The sequence below is a fragment of the Aptenodytes patagonicus genome, chromosome 1 (assembly GCF_965638725.1).
Source record: "Aptenodytes patagonicus chromosome 1, bAptPat1.pri.cur, whole genome shotgun sequence".
Lineage (NCBI taxonomy): Eukaryota > Metazoa > Chordata > Aves > Sphenisciformes > Spheniscidae > Aptenodytes > Aptenodytes patagonicus.
Genome location: NC_134949.1, coordinates 52,497,788 through 52,519,806, shown reverse-complemented (window position 1 = coordinate 52,519,806; position 22,019 = coordinate 52,497,788). Strand labels below are relative to the sequence as shown.

Below are 22,019 nucleotides of genomic sequence, written 5' to 3'. Positions count from 1 at the left end.
TGAAGTTCATACCTTGGATTTGCATTTTGTGTGGTGTAGCCCTGTGTTCACCCAGGATGGAGCTCTACAGAAATCAGTAGGTGGGGTCTGCCTACATCCATACCAAAGAGTTTGCAAATTGGAGCCTGTGTTGTCTGAAGCAAATTATGGTTTGAAAGTGGCGAGTCATTTCTTTTAAGCTTGGCTAAGGATGTAGTGCATTAATTGATCTTTTTAATGTGTAAAATGCCACTAACGTGTAGTGAAATACTTGATTTATAATTCCAAATATAATTAGATGGGGAATAACTGAAAACCAGAACAGGGCTATGTTTTTCTCCTGAATGGCTCTGGCTTCAATTTCTGCCTAACACTGCAGTGTGAAAATATGATACAGCTTATGTCATGGATGTTAAGATGTTCTTTATGTCTGTGTTATTGTTACAATGTGGCGCTCTTACAGTAAAACTATGCAGAATTTTTTTAATGGCTTGCTAACATACAAAGTCTTCTAATTTCTTAAATGACTAGCTGCTGCTAGAAGGAAAAAAAAAAAGAATGTTTCACTAGTCTTAATAAGTTTTGGTTTAGTACGGTATATTTGAGTAAGTGCACCTAGAAAGTGCAATCAGGAAAGGCTTCATTGGAGACTGATTCAATGAACAGCCTGCATTAAAACCTTTCTGGGAATTTGCTCTTTACCCTCTTTTCACATTTAATGCAAGCTGTTGATACTTCACGTACTGATCAGCTTTTAATTGTCGGCCAAGAAAGCTAATCAGCTGTTTTTTAAAAAGGCGTATATACTAGTTGTGTCCTTATTGAATGCGTAATCTAGTGCGATGTGAAAATGGACAAGATCACATCTAAAAATCAAGCTCAATAATAATAAAGCTTTTCTAGCGTAAACTCACTAAATGTTGCTTACAATTCTTAAGTTACGGGTATCTTAAGTTCTTAGCTGCATGCTTTTTAATGCTTGCTTTTTTATTTTTATAGCAAGCTCTGAATATGTATCTACTGAGGCAGCTGAACACCACTGTAACCAGTGGCATTTCAGAATTTGATATAAAACACTAGTCCACAACTTTAGCTTGTAAAAATGCTTTTAAAATGCCAAATGTTTACTTGACAGTTATGCTTCACATCTAAAGAATAAACTAAACCAGTGTATTGCTTGTGTTCATTGTCGTTTTTGCAATGCACATAATTGTAGCAATGACTTTTTCCTTCTGAGTGTAAGAACTAGACATTTTTTTTTGTGCCTGTTCACATGCTGATGTAGAGACTATCTTACTTGGATGTTAGAGGTAAAAGCACTTTATATTTAAATATTTTGACCACTAGACAATAGTTTTAATTTACTTAACATTTTAAAAACCTTTAAGAAATCTAAGACTAGTGTTTTTTTTAAAAACTTTACAAATGTTTTCTACCTTGCTGTGTATACCTTTTGGGGCCTAGTGACGTTTTTCCCCATTAAGCAGGAAAGAACAGATACTGCTTCCTCCAGAAATACTAGATTTCCCAGAAATGCCCATTAATGATGTGGAATGTTTTCTTTTTGTGAAGAGTTGCGATGTACTTTTGACAGCTGTCTCTCTGAAGAGTGGGAGTTAATGCTTGTTTAGCCAAATGAGTAGTTATAATTCTGTATCCAATACAAATCCGTACATGCGCACTCTTAACTAACCAGATGGATTGGCAATTCTTCCAGAGTTGTTGGTTTCCTGGACTCCTTTTAGTGGAGATGTCAACTCAGAGTTCAGTAGAATGGGCTAATTAGAACATCTACAAACAGCGGTTTAAACCTTGGGTGTTTAACCACTGATGTTGGTAGTCACAGGGAATAAACAAAACTGGAACTTGAGCTAGTTTGCCAACTTGGAGCACAAAAACATAAAAAAAAAAAAAAAAAAAGAGTTCTTCAGTTCTGTGATCTGGTTATATGGAAAACAGTAACCTTAATGGATGCATAGATGAGGTAATTTACATCAGGCCAGCTTTTGATACATCAGTCCTCAGGTAATAAGGCTTTTGCCACTTCCTTGGAGATCATTATACCCTATGTCTGACTGTATTATCAAATACCATAGACGCATTGATACTGGAAGTAACTCTGTGCTTTACTAGCATATTTGGGCTTTTGTGGTCTGGTGTCTGTTTTTAAAGGATTAGAAATTTCTTTCAACAGGGAACATCAGGTTATCACGAGGTGCTATGTATAAGCATGAATGTTGTAAAGAGAGAAAAAAGAAATGTGTGAGTAGCATCGTCAAAAAATACAGCAGCAGCAGAAGAAATAACTGTCAAATCACATTTTAATTTTTCATGTGGGGCAGAATTAAACATAATGATTTTAAGAAAAGGGAAAATACCAACTTTAAAACATTTTTAAATAAACACTCAAAGGCTTCTGTGATTTTCGGGACAATTTTCTGCTTGCTTACGTCTGTAATACCTTGAAAATACAGTAAGCTGAAGAACAGTTTTATCCTAGGTTTTGATTGTGACCTTTTTTCCTTATTTTTTTAATCTTCTCTGGAACAACTAGTTATGCATATATTATGATGAACAAGGCTGTGTTATTATACCAGAACAAAGAAACGACATGTCTCTCATTTACACTCCTAGCTACAGTTCTTGCCTGCCTTTGTGTTTTAGGTTGGACTTGCTAGGTGTCTTGCATAAGTGAATGTTACTCTGTGCCCTCTAATCATATTTCATTTAATTATAATCCATACTTCATAATTGTACTCCTTTCTCTGACTGCTGCTGTTTTCAAGGCTGGGTAGACTTGCACGATGGTCTCTGATTTTTTATATCTGCACTTTGTCAGCTTCACTAAGGATACTTGCATGCTTTCAGTTTGTGCTAAAGTTGGCAGGATCATGACTTTCTTTTCTGTGCTCAGGGGATTAGGGCATTTTGTAGGCATGTAGCTGTACTGAAACACTTATAGTGAACTGCCATAACCTGCATAGTTTTCTTTCAGGAATGTCTCGCCAAGTATTTCTGACTTCCTACTCTTACCTTACTGATATGGAAGTATCTTGATTTGTTTGCATTTTGTTCAGGTACGTGCAAGATGTTTTTATACAGCAATCATTAAAGGTAACTTCTAATGAGGTTTACAGTAATGGGTGCTAAATTGTGTTCACTGAAATAAAGATCTTTGGGAATTATGGATTACCAAGAATTATCAAAGAATATTACTTATCAGCAAACCCATTGTCCTGTAATTGAGAGAAAACTGTTTGGGTTAAAAAGTTATAATGGCCTATAGGAGTAAAGAAGCCAGTTTACAAAAATGTAAAGAAGTTCAATTAAGTGAATATGATTGATAAGGGAAGCCAAAGACCGTGACGAGGAAAACCCATGCTGTCATGGACTATGACAATAAGGCAGGGCGTGTTTTAGGAGGAAAATGAATTCTAACAAAGCCATTAGCTTGTTACAAATGCTAGCATTTGATGATCTTTGGAAGAGGTAGATGTTCATAAAATACTGCCATATTCAGAAGTAAAACCAGATGATAGTCATATGTGATGCTCTGAACCGCTTCCTAAGAGAACTTGAGGGTGTTAAACAGCAGCCACTGAAGTTGTATGGTAAGAATTGTAAAAGTTGATAGGGCGCTTTCTTCTGATGATGTTTTTCAGTATGTCTCAGAACACTGAGAAATTATGTAAGTTTAGCACAACTTCAGGTTTCTTTCAGTGGTTTTAAAAGTTAGTAATATGCATAGTAATGGATATTGACTGAACAGGAGTTTAAGTAGAGGAAATAATTGTTCAGCATATATTTATAGAAGACTGATCTTGTGAAATTAACTTCTGGTTCTCTTGACAAGATTAAAAACCTTGTGTGGTGTAATATTCTTGATGTTGCAGACAGGCTTCTCTGAAACCTTTTGCTGGCTGTTACGTGACATTTTGATTAAGGAACTAAAACGATAGATCAAGTGTCCACATATGAAATGGTTTAAAACCTGGCGGATAATGTGAATCAAGTGGTTAACTATAAATAGTTGCCGTTACATAACTGCGTGTGATGAGGGCTCCTCATCGTCAAAGTGCGTTCATGAAGGAGCACTGGGAAACCTGCTCAGTGCCTGCTGTTGGGCATTGCCACTAATGAAGTGAAAGCCAGTGAAAATTGCTGATCATTTTTGTAGCTCGCAGAAAACTGGGAAAACAATAGATAATGCAGAATAGGTCATTAGCACAGGGTGGATGCTTGGAAAACTGGCCGTTTCCCGATTGTTTACGTGATGTGGCATTTTGTATCAGGCTCTAAAATAATGAATACAGTACGTTAACTTTTTAAATAAATTAATGATATTTGTAACTAAAACAAATAAAATATAAGCAGCTATTAATATTAGCTTTTAGTTTGGGAATTTATTTTGTAAAGCTTTGGAATAGTTTCTCATGTATAATACAGAACAGATATTAAGTGTTGATCTGCATTCAGTATGTGGGTTTTAGGGAAAGCTTTTATTTTTCTAAAAAGATATTAATAATATAATGAATAATTCATGAATAATATACAAGAGGAGGAGAGTCAATTGTGAAATAATAGATTACATTTTATTATATTTCCACTGGTTTTCTGTATATCTTGAAGCAAAGTTGAATTTCTAAATGTAGAATTCATAAACATTCTGTGTGGGCCAAAAAAATTGTGGTCATATATATGTTTAACTGGGGAAGATTAAAAGCCATTTTTTTTAGTCTGTGCTTAGTTTATTGCAAGAGCAGCTTCCTCTGTTCTTTTTCTCTTTGTCAAGATCTCATTGTCATAAACAGCAGTATTTACATACGCAGGAGGCTTGTTTCCTTCTTAAGTACTATTCAGTCTTAAAGCTCTGTCATAAATATCTTACTAAATTGTTTAAGTGTCTGCTTGTAAAATGTGAAACTATTTCATAATTCACCTTATTTATGTTTGCTCTGAAAACCAAATATAAAACTTACGTCTTCCTGTATGGCTGTGGGAGACCAAGCTTGGGCTGGTGCTGCCTGTGAATAACTTTGTTCCTCCGCAGACAGTTCAAACTGGCATAACTTTGGCACTATTGCTTAAAGCCGTAGTTGTTTTCCCCTTTGCTGGCTGCCGCTCTCATCCCCACGCTGCTGCCTTTGTACTAGCAGGTGTCTTGTGACCATTTGACGACTGTGTCAGGGAACCGGTGGAGGTTAAAATAGGCATTTGCGTTCAGCTTTACTTTTGTTTTTACACGTAAATAATAGTCACTTTCTGCAGAATCAATGGAAAAACAACAGTTTGTAATTACTTATTTTTTTAAGTATCCCGAGCAGATGGGAGGGGAAACTTCCTCTTGTACAGAGAGGAAAGGAGGTCCTCAGCTGCTAAATATATCAAACATATATGCTGTACTAAAGTCTTCTAAAAATGATGTGCAAAACAGCAGCTCAGAAACTTATTTTGGTACTGAATAAGAAGGGACAGTGGGGAAATAATTACTGATAAATCTTATAAAATACCTTCTTAATTTTAAATATGGGTACATCTTTGAGGTGGGAGTTATGAAAGGAAACAGGGTTTTTTGGTGTGGAAATTGTTAATGTTGGAGGAAAGAAATCTAAGGAAGCTGAAAAGAATATTTTTTCTTGAGAATAATATTTAAAAACTGAACTACGTAAGCTGAAATTAAGCTATGGTGGGAGTTCAAACAAAGTTTGGAATAGGCAACAATAAAAAAAAAATCAGTTAAGAACTATAGTGGTCATATTTTAAAGGGGCCCGATAGGAGAGTTGTGCAGGGTCCTTGTTTTTTCTGAAGAAGTGATCACCTCAGGAGAGACAAGACGGTATCTTTGGCTTCGTTGAAGCTACGGTTTGGGTTTAAATCACTGAAATTTACACTGAGTGTTCTTGAGAATAATGTCCTGTACAATACTCAGATAAAGCAATTTCAGAGGCAATTTCAAAAGTTTAAGATTCTCCATAGTATTTCATTACCTTTGTCAATATGATTCAGTAGGTTATGGCAAAGAAGCAAAATATTTTAAAGCTTACGCTGTTTACCTTCAGGATTAAACAAGATAAACAGCTTACAGTGTTCCCATTTGCACAAGTCACAGTATTTTTAAACCTGCTGCTTGTAATTCTGGGTTGTTTATCAGGGAATGCAGTTAACCTGAATGTTCTATTGTGGCTTGTTTCTGATACAGCGCAATATAATTCTCAAAAGCAAAATGTTTGATCCATAAGCCAAAAAAACAGCTTTAAAATGTATGTAGGCAGAAGGCGGCCTTTTGTTATTAAGCATACTCTTTTTTTTTTTTTTTTCTGGACAGTACAGGAGAAGCAACATAATGATGTATAGTAATTAGTTTGCTCAGTAGGTATATGCTTTTCTTCTTGAATTATGCAATTTTAGTATTTTAGGAACAATACCAAGTACATTATGAGTTCTGAATGTATGGATTTGATACGCTTTGATAGTAAGCTTAGTTACTGCATTTTAAAATGCGTTTGGTTTTAGCTTGTGTATAAAATGTAAAGTGTTGAGTGTTGTTAACAAAGTGTTCTGAACCTGCTTCCTTTAAAATCGGCGCTTTTTTTGGTGGTCTTACATAATAGGAGTTTTAGTTTCCTGGTATTTGTGAATATTTCTGGTAGTGGAAGAGGTAGACATTAGTTGAAAGATTTAAGTCATAAGTTGTTTGTCATTGTTAAAAGTTATTTTAGGGATGAATGGACAGCCAGTGATGATTTGCACCTGTAGCTGTGTCTTAACAAAATACCTATATTCTTTTTAATCACCTGTTTCTAGGAGTGGGTAGATAAAACCTGGATTTTTTTTTTCAGCAAATAATTTATTCACATCTAAAATATGAATTGTGCCAGATTGACTGATTTAGGTTTTGCCCTTTTTTTTTTTTTTTTTAAATGCTCATCTCTATAATCAGTAGAGAGAAAGAGGTTCAGAGGGTAATCCAAAGATCTTAATATAGAGCTGCCTCTCTTTCCACATTTACCTTGGAGGGAGCCCATCACAGTCATTGTTTTTGTATTACAACATTACAGTTTGAGCTGAATTAAGCGCTTGCTTCAGAATAATTTTTGCTGCATCAGTAAACTGAATAGGTTTCCACTACTATCTGGAAAGTACTGGAGGGAAGAGAGAGGGCAGGAATTGCATGGTTGATGGTGAAGAAGGAAGAGAGGGTGGCTGGGGGATGGAGCCAAGCATTTTCTTACTGGTGGTAGGAAACCCAGTTGACCCCAGAACTGGTATGAAACTTTCCCTTAAGTGCCTCAGGTACCTAAAGATGAATAGCGTGAATCCCCCCCTGCAATTTATGCAATTGGGTCTTCAAAATGTAAGCCAGAAAACGTGCAGATTTTTCTTTATTCTTCACTTCTGCTTGCAGGTGCTTAGCTTGAATTAAAATTCCAGTCATGTGAGTAGTAGTGGTAGTATATTTTAATATTGATATAGATTGCTGAATGATCTGTTTTCATTTTATGTCTCATAGCAATTTCAGAAACTAGGGTTGCAAGGACAAATAAAAATGATCTGTTTTTTTATATTAGGAGTACCTGGTTCTTAGAATATACATGCTGCATGATGAAATAAGTGTAGTGGAGATTTAAGCATATACTGCACCTGTGTTTGATGTTCATTATTGACTTTTTAATGACATTACACTGCGTAAATTTAGTTGTAAATTTGCATCTTTACATGATTGGATTGTCATATCTGCTCTTGGTAACTGGAATTGTATCTTAATTCAGAGTTTTTTTGTTTTTGCTTGGAAGATAGGATGCAAAATCTCTGTTTTACTTGTATATTGAGAATTATTTCCTTGGGCTGGTTGACATTATTTGCCAAGTTTCGTGCTAGTTTAGATAACCTGTTGAAGATGTTATTTTAGAATATAACTGCAACGGGTTTTGTTTAGTGACATTGGCCAGTTTTCATGGAAAGTAGTGCATCACTAGCTAAAGAAGTATGTAGGGACGGTTATGTCAATTTTTGATTGCTTAACTTGAGGCTTCTTTAAGATACTAATCTTCAGGGTGCAAGTACTGAGGATGTCTTGAAAATCAGCCTTAACAGTGTCAGCTGCAGAGACGTGTTAACAGAAATAACACCCCGACAGTGTCTGAAAACCTAGTGGTATAGATTCTGGTAAACATTTCTAAGAAACAACTGGAGGAGAAGTGAAGATGGTGTATCTATAAAATACTGGTAAGCCAGCTTTATACTAACACAATAGGATAGCTTTCCCTTTTCTATGGCTAAGTGGTATCTTGCTCTCAGTCTTTTTATACCAATGTAAATTAATCTATCCTAGACTCTTTAACCTACGTTAATGCTTTACGTCTCAGTCTAGGTAATTGCACTGGTGCCTTTTTCAGTTGTATGTCAGACAGAACTAACACATACGTAACCTCACTGCTTCCAGAAAGGCCTGAAGCACAGATTTGGAAAGCAGTCCTGTTGACTGTCTTCTACAGTTCTCTCTTAACTACACTGAGTATCCAGAGCTTCCAGTGGTAGACTATTTAAAAAAAAAAAAAGTCTTTGTCACTTAAGGAGGGAAAAAACCCTCAAACCTCTGATAAAGCACAGGAAGCAAAATTGTTGACAGAGAAAATTCCTTTTCTGTATAGTCACTTTTATGAGAAGAGCCACACCCCAAAGGTAATACATTTAACTGTTAGTGGATCCTACTGACATAATAGAATTTTTTTCCCTTGTATTCAGAGGTTTAAAAGGGATAAAGAAAATTATGTGAGTTAATATCCTTCCGAAGTTATTTGTGGTAGTTGCCACGTTATTTGTGGTATGTTCTAATTTAAAAATATTTGTCTCTCTATGATCCTAAGAGGCTTCAGAAGAATAACGTGTTCCGTTTTGTGCAAAAGTAGGAGACGTTTATGATAGTCCTTTCATCTTGTTTAACTCCTGACAAAGCTCCTTCCACAGTGTGCACAAGCCTTGCTTTTTCTGCTAGGTAGTACTATTATTCCAATTGGATTGAGTTATCATGGCTCTCTATCATAAAGTCTAGGAAGCTTTTTGATTAAGAAGTCTGAAATACAGAGAAGCTGCACTCTGTTTTACAGCACAGAGGTGAACTTTTATTTTTAATAATGTCCCTTTCCCCTCCTCGGTTGAGTAGCTTTGCTGTATTTTTGAACCAAACCTTAGGGTTAGCAGTGGTTTTGTTGGGTAGCCAAGGGGATGAATTCAGGTGTCAGAAGTAAGAGAAGGAGTGCATAGCTAGGACAAGAGGAGAGCTTTACAGGCAGGGCATGGCATTCTGGCATGCTGCATCCAGAATCGGGTATTACTGGAGGGCATTCTTGTGAAACATTGGGAATCTCGTGATTTTTTTGTTTTGTTTTGTTTTTAATCCAGAGGAAGGCCTAGGGGTTGTCTTAGGGCTTTGCTGTCTGTGCTATCAACAGTATTTTGATCTAAAAAGTCAGACATCTGTGTTTATGTAGTGAAACACAGCATATGTAAATCTGCTCTTAGATCCCTGTACTGTAGATTTTCTTTGAGAGATGCTGCATACAGTATTATTCATGATGCATACTGGTCATGTGTTCTAAGGATAATTAAACGTTTTGAACTTAAGTAGGCCATAGGGATGTATCCAGGTATCCAGTTTTTTTTTAAATTCCAGTTATGAAACGCTGTAGATTGAATAATATAATGTTGTAGAACAGCTAGAGGTGATTACTGGATGGTGCTGTTCATTGCTCTCAAACACACACCGTGCAGCATCTAAAGTTTTATGACAGAGGAGATTGAATTGAAGCTAAGAAACGTTTCGGGTGTCCTAACGCATTGTCTTGTAGGGATACTAGTTTAATCTTACCTGCGGTTCTGACACCATTTTTCGTTGACCAGCCCTTCAGTAGCACACTGTTCATTTCTGCGCCTCTGTACCCATGAATGGAGTGCTGGTCTCAGAATTGTGCTATGAAATGCCTTGTACTACTTATCTTTTTTATTATTTTTTTTTTTATTTTATACCTTGAAGCCTGAAGTGTATGAAAGTGAAATACTGGGAATTCCATTAATGTTTAAACTTCCTAAAGGCAAAAAGCAGCTTTTGTCCTTAATTTCCAGTATTATCTTTTTGTCCATCAATATTTTGGGAAGTGCTGTGTTTCCTAAAAATGTCAGTAGGGAACATCACAAGAGTCATGCTGTGTTGTTGTTGGACTTTTTTTTTTACGCTTAAATCTTTGCAGCTTATCTGTTTTTTGTCCTTGTCTTTTTTAGTAATTTGGATGCTACCAGAAATTACTAATATTTGAATTTGAATTTTAGATTTTTTTTAATTGAATTTTAGATCCTTTTTTTCTTTAAGAGCTCTTAGAATAATTTTCATCTGCCTTGCTCATCAGATGGCAAAGCTGATGTTTTTGGTGTTACTTCAAGCATCCAAGATCACTGAGTGGCAAAGTGGCAAAGTTAGTCATAGGATCTTATTCTCAGCCCAGGTTTTCCTTGCTCTTTTCTGTCTTTCCTATATATGTGGTGCAGAAATTTATTTATTCAAATAATTCCATGAGATTAGCTGTAAGAATTTGTATTGCTGTAATAAAGATTGAAACTTGTAGCTTCTGATCTGCAACTTTGCTGGCTTAATTTTTTGTTTGGTTTATTTTAAATGATTCATTTTAAAAGGATACTGACGTTTCAGTATGCAATAACACAATATTTAGGGCTATTAATTTTTCTACAGTATAACACAATGTATAATACGGGCTATAATTTTTTTCATAGAACCTGTTTGGAACTCTGCTGGTGTGTATGCTTTTAATAACATGGATGAAGGCTGGAGTCTTCATCTGAAAATTAATATTTTAAACTAAGTTTAAAATTTTAAACTAAGTTTAAACTTAAGTTAAAGTTAACTTTAAGTAAATTTAAATTAAGTTTAAACTAAGTTTAAAATAAAATAAGTTCAAGTATTTTAAACTAAGTTTAAAGTTGATTATGTGTATTTCTTCCACCTTGCATAATTTCCTAGAGTGGGGAAGCTATGTTTGAAAACAATAGAAGATTGCCCTGTAGAATGATTTAATTCTGTGCCATTTTGAGACACTTGGAGACAGCCTATCTATTATATTGACGTTTTTTTAAATGTTGAATTTTGTTTTTAAAATCATGTGCAATCTAACTCTAAATTCAAACAAATAAAAAGAGAAAGCATGATCTATATTAAATGTTAATTAAATTCATAGAAAATAGAAAGGCAGCTGATAGATAGAAGGATGTTACGACCTTGTAGAAAACAGAAGGTATTTAGGATTATAATAAGCATTAGTAGGCTTTCTGTACCATAGGCCTTTGTATATTTTGTTTTAGAGATCTGGAAGTAACTTTAATAAATGTGACCTATTTTTAGATTTAGTTTGGGTTTTGCACTATTGAAAATCCTGCTTATGATGTACTTGGAACCATTTTTACTTGGAAGATGCAACAAAAGTGTCGGGTATTTCTTTACTGAAACATTCGCATATACTGAGAGGAGGAGATTAAAATTGCAATTTTATGGCTGGGTGAAATTTATATATAGCAAATGAGATGTAAAGAAATGTATCCACATTTTCTTCACACATGCAAGTGCATGTTCTGTAAGCCATTTCAGCAGTTACCTTTGTTGCGCACTTCATGATTAGTTAATGTACGTTGGGCATGTTATAAATGCATGTCTGGCATATCACAATATGATTTATACTGAGTAAATCATAAATACTTCAGTATTTTCACTGCTCATTACACAGAATTGTCTAGCAGCATTTGAGAGAGTAAATGAATTCTCTTAAGACCTAAGTGCTGTCATCATCAATATCTATGTGTTTACATTCTCGACTGCATGGGCTGTACATGGACCACTTTTTGAAACAATCCTCTGTGTGAATAAAGAATATTCAAGTCTTTGTCATGCTAAAGTAGAAGTTTAATACAAGCACTAAATCAATTAAAAATACTGTTCTTTTTTGATAGTGAAACTGTCTCTCAAGTTTAGACATCCTGTCTCAAAACAGCAGTATTAATCATTTAGTAGGGTTAAAAGAGAAAGTTGCTTTTTAACAGCTCTTTGTAATTATGCAGAGTTAATTGTTTATTTTAAAGGGGGAAGTGAACTTTCTTTGTATGAAATGGTGTCCAATGCTAAAATTAACCTGATCTGTAGCATGTGATGTACTGTTTATCAAAATGATGCACTGTAATTTAGGAATGTTTAATGAAAATAGCAATAGCTTCAAGGTGTTTTTATTTATACAACCAGATCAACATAAATAATTTGAAAGTTTGAGGCTTTTTTACAGAAGGTTGTGCTTCTCTAGAAGTACAGGTAGCTGGGAGTGGTGTTCCTGTCCCAGGGGGTGTAAGGCTGACAGGGGTCAGGGCATGGCGGGGACCAGGCTCTTCGTAGCCTGGCTGTGCCAGGGAGAGTGACATGGCCGCCATCGTGCCCCTTCTGTGGCTCTAGCGGGTGCATTCTTTAATGATAAAACTAGCTTGCTACCTCAAAGCTCAGAAAAGCATCTTAAATTGCTGCATTAATCCTCTTTTTTCTAAGAGCAATATTTGTTAAATTCCTGTGTTCCTGTTCCTGTCTGTATTCTCACTACCTTGGTCATTTGGTCTTCCTAGTCAGCAGACTTACACTCTATAAAAACTTAATGTTGGTACCAAGGTAAAGGTTTCTGTCTCTAGGGAAGAGATTAGGTTGAGTATGTTGTGAGCTGCAGGGGAATGAACATTCATTTGCAGGGTGAATATTTCACCTGTTTGTGCCATACCGGTTTTAAGGATAAAAAGAAGTTGTGGTTTAAGAGTAAAAAAGCTTTGAAGGGAATATGTCTTTACTGTCACCTCCAAAAGTCATTACTGACTAGATTATATACCAATATGGATGGGATCCTTTTGTGGTAAGATATTTCCTTAGTTAGCTCTACCTGTCCATATAAAAGCTAGTAAATCTGTGTGGTTTTCAGAGATTTATTTTTAGCTCATAAAGTTGTAATGTGAGGCACAAACAAAAATTTTGCTTTGATACTCTAAAAAGGGTTCTTGAACTGAGGATTTGTGCCTGGCATTATCCCCTGCTATTCTACAAATCCAACGGAAAAACTGACTGTAAGCCAGCTCTGGTGGCACTGGTAAATGTCTTTTATATAGAAAGTCAGGATAGATTTGTGTGTGTTCAGTACCAGGCTGTTCTGAAGCCGAACCAACTTGGGTAAATTCTTCCCCCCCCCCCCCCCGTTGCACTGTACACAAGGTTGAAAATAAAGGTAGACTTTTGAAAAAGTAAACTGGAAATGACCATGCATAACACTAACTCCACTTGCTTTAGCCTTGTCCCCACACTGTGTTTTCCATGCGATGTGGTGGTCATGAGGCTGGAGTAGAAGGATGGCCCTTTCCATCGTGTGGTGCTCCAGTGCAGCTTTCCTGCTCTGCCTTCACCCAAGGAGGGTTGCCACAATAGGACTGCAAACAGGGTGGTAAATGTGCAGTGCTTTTCTCTCTGGGTCGTAGCTTAATTTAATGCCGTTTAGAGGAGTTCATGATTAGTCATCTCTTTCTCTTTACGTCAGTTATTTGCTGTGAAGCTATCTGCTGTATATGCTTGTTGACCTAAACATTAATGTGTTGAACTGCTGCTCATCCAACATGTACATTCCAAAAAACTGCACGTTTTCAATTTGTCCTCCAAGATGCTCTGCAAAGTACGTGTAGTGTTTACATAATGAAGAGAGATGGTTAGGTCTTTCAGTTGACTAGGTGACTAAATTAGGTAATTCTCAGAGGATACTTTGACACTGGTCATAAATTAAGTGATCACATAAAACGTGTTCGTTACAAGCCTAATTAATAAGAAACATTTATTCTACACTTACCCCTCATATCCTCATTGTGTTTTACTAAATGCCAGTTAGGATGATGCATAATTAAAACATTTTGAACAATTTCTCAAGTATCATACTAAATTGTGAAACAAATTATGTCAATCCTGTAAGTCATAACAAAACAAGCTGCTTTTTGAGCTTATTGGGCTGTCTTAAGGAAATACATGCAAGAAGAATTTTTGCTGGTGGTTTGCAAAACATGAACTGCAGTAGAAATGAAGTTCCAGAAGAAATTTGTTGAGCAGTAGATAGAATAATACTGTTTTGATAGTAGCAGAAAGACTTCGATCCTTATTCTTGCTTTTATTTTATTGTGGAGACTGAGTGTCTTTTGGGTACGAGGGGTTCAGCATGGCGCTTACAACTGGATGTGTTTTTGCTATGCCTGAGAATGGAAAGTTTAGCAAGGTTTCTTGCTAGTATGAAAGGCAGTGTCTGTATTTTGATTCTTTGCCTCCCCTTATTTTTTTGATGTTCAGTTTGCTCTGTATTACTGTGAAGAAAATATAATAATGTGTATTTTAAAGAGATGATACAAGATGTAGAGTATATTTGAAGTGTTCAGAAATAATCAGATTTGGCTTAAAAAGCGTACTTGGCCTCTGCTTATACTAACTGCATTGGGATGCCACATGTATGTAGCTTAGTTTAATAGTCTTTAGATTCCAGTTTGGTTTTTCTCCCAAAAGCTATGTTCCTTCTACCAAATAAGAGTTTAGTCTGACCTGCTATATTTGGATATTTTGCATCATCTTGCTGGGATACACGAGCTTTTAAAAGGTTAATTTTCTTTATATTGAAATTTCTAATCAACTAAAAGCATCTTCTGCTTGGCTTTATTACTTGTCTCTTACGTGGTCATGTTTGAATGGTAAGAAAGAGCAAACCTAGTCTGGAAAGAAGCAGGATACCTAGTTCATGTAACTCTGTTGTAATAGATTTGTGTAACATACAGAGAGTATGTGTAGCAATAATAGGCTTAAAAAGCGTTGGTCCCAACCCTTCTTTGCTTTGTAAATCAGATTTGAATGTTTAACATACAAATTTAATGATAAATATGTACTTGAAAAAACAAATCAATGTTAATTTTATTAACCTCCTATGTAGATAGGAGATTCTTTAATGGGATAATAGAGATTTTTATTGTGGAGTCTTGTTAGAGTGATCAAGATGTGTGGAAGATGGACATGGGAAAAAGGACAGCTCATCTAGATCAGTCGGTCTCATCCCTAGGGCATCCTGACTCTGTGCATGTGTCTGACATTCAGCATGTGAACTCTGCATTTTTTTCCCCTCGGATGGTCTAATATGGGACAAGTAGTAAATTTCATGCTAATTTTAAAATCTTTCAAAATTTAGAGCTTTTTCTAGCAGGTTGTTGGGTAGTTGTATGTTTAGTTACTTCAGCTCAGAAGTTAAATGTGCAAATATGTTAGTTTGTTCCCTACTGAAGGGAGAAGGTGCTTTTCAGGTATTGCTTTATCAGGTGCGGTATAAATGTGTCGGCATGAGTCCTGTTCTCTACATGAGTCTAAGATCTTGCATGTGTGTAGGCAGGCAAGCTGCATACAGTTATGTTTGCATGTTCAGTATTTTTTTTTTCTCGTAGTCTCTAACACTTCGTAAAGTTCTTCAAGCTTATTCCAGGTACAGACTGATTCTTAGTAAGGTAGTTGATCTGTACCTACAGAATTTATGTTGCATGTGGAAACCCTATGATCTTTGTTAAGGGGATGGTTAGAGTTCATGGAAGCATTTCATGGAGACTTAGGGGTTGGGAAAAGAGGTACCTCCATGCGTGGTTTGTTTCGGGTTTGCCTCGGTAATGTTTGAATGCCTTTGCTTTTTTGCTGTCAAAATGTCATTATTTGGATCTTTCCCAATGTTTTTATTCAAGTGATAGGAAACAGAAGGGAAGGAACTAATTGGTATGAGTCTGGAAATCACGCTCTGAATACACGTACAAGCATTTGTGCTTTCTTACCCAGATTTCCAGCATGTGAGATACGTGACGGCAGAAGCATCATTCTGGGAGTGTAGTTAGAGCTCTTGGGGAGTCCAAAATGTATTTTCATCCTCATTGCCACTGAGGGACTGTGTGGGTATTTCTCTCCTTATTCAGATTCTCTTAAATTCTTGCTTTATAATGAAGAGCTTGTCTTGCTACCTCCTACCATCTCTTTTGTCAGCAGGGGGTGGGATTTCCTCCTACACCCAGAAAAAAAAAAAGAGAAAATTAGATAGCGATAGAGGCTAAAATTAAGCTAAATTTGAGAAGAAATAGGTTAGGTTAATCTCTAATTCTATAAGACAGCAATTCTTTCTTTAGATTTCAAGTGAAAAAAAATCATTCTTTTCTTGATAGTGGTATCTTTAGAGGGCCAAGCAACACCAATGTTGCTGGGCAGAGAATATGTCCACATAGATCATCTGCTAGTACTTGGACTAGCTAGCATGTATTGATGTTACACATTTGATTAAGGCATTTCTAAGTGGAAAGCTATCTGCAATTCAGAAGCAGTTGCAACTGATACCTTGGTTGCCTTGCAGCAAGAGGCCAAGGCACTTCTAAAACTTAGTAGAAGCCTAAACTGTGAAAGCTTAAAATTCTATTTGTGCTTCGGCATATTGTGAGGACAGTATAGGTAGCAACACTTGAAACAAAAACATGAGAGGAAATAGTTTGTCACAACTAATGCGGTGGCTTGCATATCTCTCTCATTATCTCGGCTTCTGTTTGCACTGCAGTCACAGCAGCGGCATTACCTGAGCTGGATATAAAGTAATTGGTTTGCATACTGCTACTGACAGCAGCAGTTCGTTGGAATTAGTTGCGAAAAATGTTATAAAACTTTCTATGAAGTCTTCCAGTCACCTCCCTCCATGACTTGAAGTTTTTTATTCCCTGCAGGTTAAAAACCTTTCCCTTTCACTTTCCCACGTTCCATTTAACTTTAACGTTCAGCAACTGGAGTAAATGTTTTTTCAACAATTAATCTGTTTCTTGGTCTGTGATTGCAAGTGATCAGTGAATGTTTATTTCTCCCTCACCCCAAGAATTTGCTATACAGTTTGAACATACAGTCTAAATATGCAGAATAAAAATAGTCCATGTCGTGCTGAAGTTGAGATGTTTGCTGAGGCTGTGTGAGGCAGGAGCTTGTTTGGAAACTGTGTGTTTTATTGGATTGTCATCACCTGTTGTCATGTTACGAGTTTTCAAAACTAAAGTGAAAGTATTCCACTGTCAGTACTGAAATATGCAATAACAAAATGTTTTATGGGAAATAATGTTTGACAATCTTTGTAATACTCCTTTCCCTCTGCTGTTGTCATGCTCGTAGGTTTTTTTTCTTGTGGGGGTAGACAGCTTATAACTTCCTTATGTGTTCAGAGAAGTGTATAAGCTTAAGTGGTCACGATCTCTGTTTGAATCATCAGTAAGAGTTATGTTATAAAACAGGTTGTGTGGCATTACTGACACTTTATTCTACTGAATGAGAAAGTTGCTTGCAACTTCTTGCCTTTTGACCAAGCCTTTTTTTTTCCACATTTGGAAAGCCAGGTAGTTGTTTTCAGGAAGTTACTTTTGCCTTTTTTCTTCTTTATTTCTTTAATAGTTTGATTTTTTTGCCTATTCCCTAGACAACAGGTGTCCACAAGCATGATAACCGTTAGCATTAATTGACTTTCATATTGTCAGTCTAATGGCAAGATTGAGATATAAGTTCATATGGAAAAGATAAATAATACTCATCAAAAATAGGGAGGGAAGAAAAAGTAATGCAGAAAAAGTAGTGTGAAGAGTATGAAGTTTATTTGTTTACGTTCAGACGACTCCTAAGATTTTTAAGGTTAAGGTGTAACATTAATACATTTGTGTTGATTCTCCAGTCTATATGATAGATAAGTATTGATTCTTGGGGATCAGTACTTGGGGTGAATATTTTGATGGTTGATAAAGAAATTGATTCAGTATTTCAGATTTGCTATTGATGTGCAAATTACAGAGTTTAGCCAGTGTATATCTTTGCTATGATCCCTGTTCATTTCTTCAGCTTTTCTTCACAATAACTTACTTGACTCAAGTTTGGGAACTTCAGAAAAATGATACGATTTCTTACGTGTTTCTTATGTATCCTGAAAAGGATAGGATTTCCTACGTAATTCACTCAGCATCTCTCAACGTTAAAAATAGATCTGTGAAATTCTTTCAATTTTTTGGCAATTTCTCATTGTAAACGTGCAAGGTTGGATATTTTCATTTCTAATAAAAATTGTAGCCAATGTTTAAACAAACTTTAGCCTAGCTTGGAAGTGGAAATTTTTAAAATCAATGCTAGAAGAGAAAAACATCAGTACTAAAAGTATTAGTCAAGATTGCAGCCTTATAGTAGGTAATTTCTGATGCTTTCAGTAGAAGTCTCAGCCACAAATTACTGTTTTGTTCTTTAGATTTCAAATCTGCATTGTAGCTTTGCTTATTTGGCTGTGTGTATCTATTTCTTTACATGCAGAAAGGTTACTTTCAGCAGGGCAGGAGAACTTACGTCTCACGTATCTAGTGCAATCAAGAATAAGCTGTGACACACAAGGAAGAGTAAACTGAAGAGCAGAAATGCATATTAAAGTATACTTATATAAGGAGAATATTTTTAAATTATGCTGGCTTAGTGGTGTGGATTTTGTAAAGGCACTCTGATATGGTCGTGTAAACACATGCAGTTAAAAACCAAGATGGTCTTATCTTGAGCATGAGACTTCTGATTCTGTAGAGATCATGGAGGGCTGAGAGACTAAATCCATTGTCAATGCTTTCTTATTTTGTTTGAAAGGTTTGAGGGTTATTTACTGGCTTTTGTTGTTGTTGTTCTTACTTCAGAGCCAGATTCAACTTGCATGCAGTTTGCAAGAGCTTTCATATTTTCCTTTTTTAATGCTTTTATTAAAAAAACCAAAACAAAAAGGAGAGAGAAAGATAAACACACACACAAGAAATCCCACTACCCCTAAGGCATACTCAAGATTCTGAAAATGCTTTTCTGAGTGGTTCCTATTGTAATGGAATCTGGATCAGACCAGAAGCAACTGTAAAATGCATTTATTTCCTTCCATTGTTAGAATAGCAAGATGTGAACTTCTAAATATGGCTTTGATATTTGATTATACTATTACATAAGATAAAATAATCATAGGTTAGGTAATGGGGAAAAAGATGGAAAAATGGATTCTAAAACCATGTTCATATATTATGCTTTGATGTCAGGCTTTTAGTTGAATCTGTAGCAAGGTAAACTGTTCTGAAAATTGTCAGGAAAAATGGGTATGTTTCTGTAGTATTGACTTACTGACCAGTTTATACTGTTCCTTGTTGGATTTTGATGCTTAACTATTCTGAACGTGTTTCATGTTTCAACTCCTTGAAGACTTTTCATCGCAGCATTGAATCCCAATTTGTCTATTGCATGACTTAAATCATCCCTACAGAGAGCTGAAGATCGCTACGCACATTTGTCCAGAGCAAATCCTTCTTTTAAGATTAGTATATAGCTATATTGTTTACATTATTTTCCTTCCAGAAGTACTGGTTTTGATTACCTACTTTTCAACTGTAGCCATGCAAATACAATGAAGGAAGTTACGATTTTTTTTCATGTTAATATTCTTCTTTTTAAATTTATCCATTTGGGGCAAAATGGTGAGACTGTCCACCTTCAGGGATGAAAGCATCAAGTAGCTGGTTAATGTGTCTGTATCGCTATATATTTTTTCCATCTCATTAGATATCTATTGTTTAGCCATACCTGCTCTTATATATAGTCAAATACTGCAAATATTTTAAATAACTGTACCTTCAGTAATATTACATTTATTCCTAAGCAGTCTTGTTTTGTCTCTTGCCGTTCACTGAAGCACAGTTAAAAAAAAAAAGTTAAGCGTTGAGAAAACGAACAGAAAAATCAACACTGATCACCATGTAGCCTTTAACTGTAGCGTATTGCTTTTCATAGTAAAGAAGAATCTTTTTTGCTCCCAAGAAATCAATTCTGTCATTAATATTTAGGCTTAAGGACTGTGTTATTGTACAGCTGTTAGTATATTTATCTTATTTTAAGGATTTAAAAAAAAAAAAGTGTTGCAGGTTAGTACTTTATTGTATTGGAAATTTTAGTTGTAATTGCTTCAAAACCAGATATGAATATGCATTGTGACAACTCTGAATTATATAAAATATCAAACCTTCCTGTCAAATTGGCTGAGTCACATATTTCTCTCAACTTTTTTTTAACCCGTTTCAAATTTAAGAAACTTCTATGAAGGGTACAAGATAATTTAGAAATAATAGCACATTTCTAAACTCATGGCTTAGACAGGTGTACTCTTCGCTGGGTAAAAACTGTCTGGATGGCCGGGCCCAGAGAGTTGTGGTGAATGGAGTTACATCCAGTTGGCGGCCGGTCACGAGGGGTGTTCCCCAGGGCTCAGTTTTGGGGCCGGTCTTGTTCAATATCTTTGTCGATGATCTGGATGAGGGGATCGAGTGCTCCCTCAGTAAGTTTGCAGACGACACCAAGTTGGGCGGGAGTGTTGATCTGCTCGAGGGTAGGAAGGCTCTGCAGAGGGACCTGGACAGGCTGGATCGATGGGCCCAGGCCAACTGTATGAGGTCCAACAAGGGCAAGTGCCGGGTCCTGCACTTTGGCCACAACAACCCCATGCAGCGCTACAGGCTTGGGGAAGAGTGGCTGGAAAGCTGCCTGTCGGAAAAGGACCTGGGGTGTTGGTTGACAGCCGGCTGAACATGAGCCGGCAGTGTGCCCAGGCGGCCAAGAAGGCCAATGGCATCCTGGCCTGTATCAGAACTAGTGTGGCCAGCAGGAGTAGGGAAGTGATCGTGCCCCTGTACTCGGCACTGGTGAGGCTGCACCTCGAATACTGTGTTCAGTTTTGGGCCCCTCACTACAAGAAGGACGTTGAGGTGCTGGAGCATGTCCAGAGAAGGGCAACGAGGATGGTGAGGGGTCTGGAGAACAAGTCTTATGAGGAGCGGCTGAGGGAACTGCCGCTGAGGGGTTGTTTAGCCTGGAGAAAAGGAGGCTCAGGGGAGACCTCATCACGCTCTACAACTACCTGAAAGGAGGTTGTAGTGAGGTGGGTGTTGGTCTCTTCTCCCAAGTAACTAGTGATAGGACAAGAGGAAATGGCCTCAAGTTGCGCCAGGGGAGGTTTAGATTGGACATGAGGAAAAATTTCTTTACTGAAAGAGTGGTGAAACATTGGAACAGTCTGCCCAGGGAAGTGGTGGAGTCCCCATCCCTGGAAGTATTTAAAAGACGAGTAGATGAGGCACTTAGGGACATGGTTTAGTGGGCATGGTGGTGTTGGGTTGACGGTTGGACTCGATGATCTTAGAGGTCTTTTCCAACCTTAATGATTCTATGATTCAGTATTTTTACTTGAATAGTTTCAGCTGCATGAAATTTAAATTGGCCATCTAGGCTAAGGGACTGAACACAGATAGCAGAGTAATGGCCGGCTAGCGATCTACTTCATAGTTGAAAGTAGATCTACTCTAATTTTACAGGCAAGGAAATACAGTTTTAAAAACATAGACTAGAACAATTCAAAATTTTTCAGAGCAAGCTGTTGAAGAGCGGTAGAATACATGATATTAAAACTGAATTAATAACTTTAAGTTATTTGCCTTTGCTTTAAGGTATATCTGATTTAATAAAAATAGTAAATTCTTTTGCAGCACACGCTGAAAATGTTAGCTAGACTGTGTAAGTAGGAAGTTTGCATACTGCTCTTTTTCTTATTCTGTGTAAGAGTTGTCATTTATTTTTATGCTAGCATCCTCACATAAATCACGGCACGTGTCTTTTGCTGTTTCTGAAAAGGAAAGAAATTGTTGGTTTACCTGCGGGGCATGAGTTACAATTAATTCTGTTAGAGAGCCATTTTGAATATTAACTTATTTCTGAATAAAACAATTCCTTTTTGGGTTTGAGGACTTTTGATAAATCTGTTCTTAGACTTTACTCTTTACTTCAGTTTTTCATGGCCTGACTTCTGATTTCATCACACTTTTGGTCTTTCCACCTTCTTTG

At 36.5% G+C, this 22,019-nt stretch overlaps 1 protein-coding gene across 6 annotated transcripts in view; it reads left to right on the top strand.

Annotated features, from left to right (window-relative positions):
- The window catches only part of CDK17 (cyclin dependent kinase 17), a 97,885-nt gene that overhangs the window by 1,874 nt on the left and 73,992 nt on the right, over positions 1–22,019 (top strand). The window lies entirely within an intron of this gene.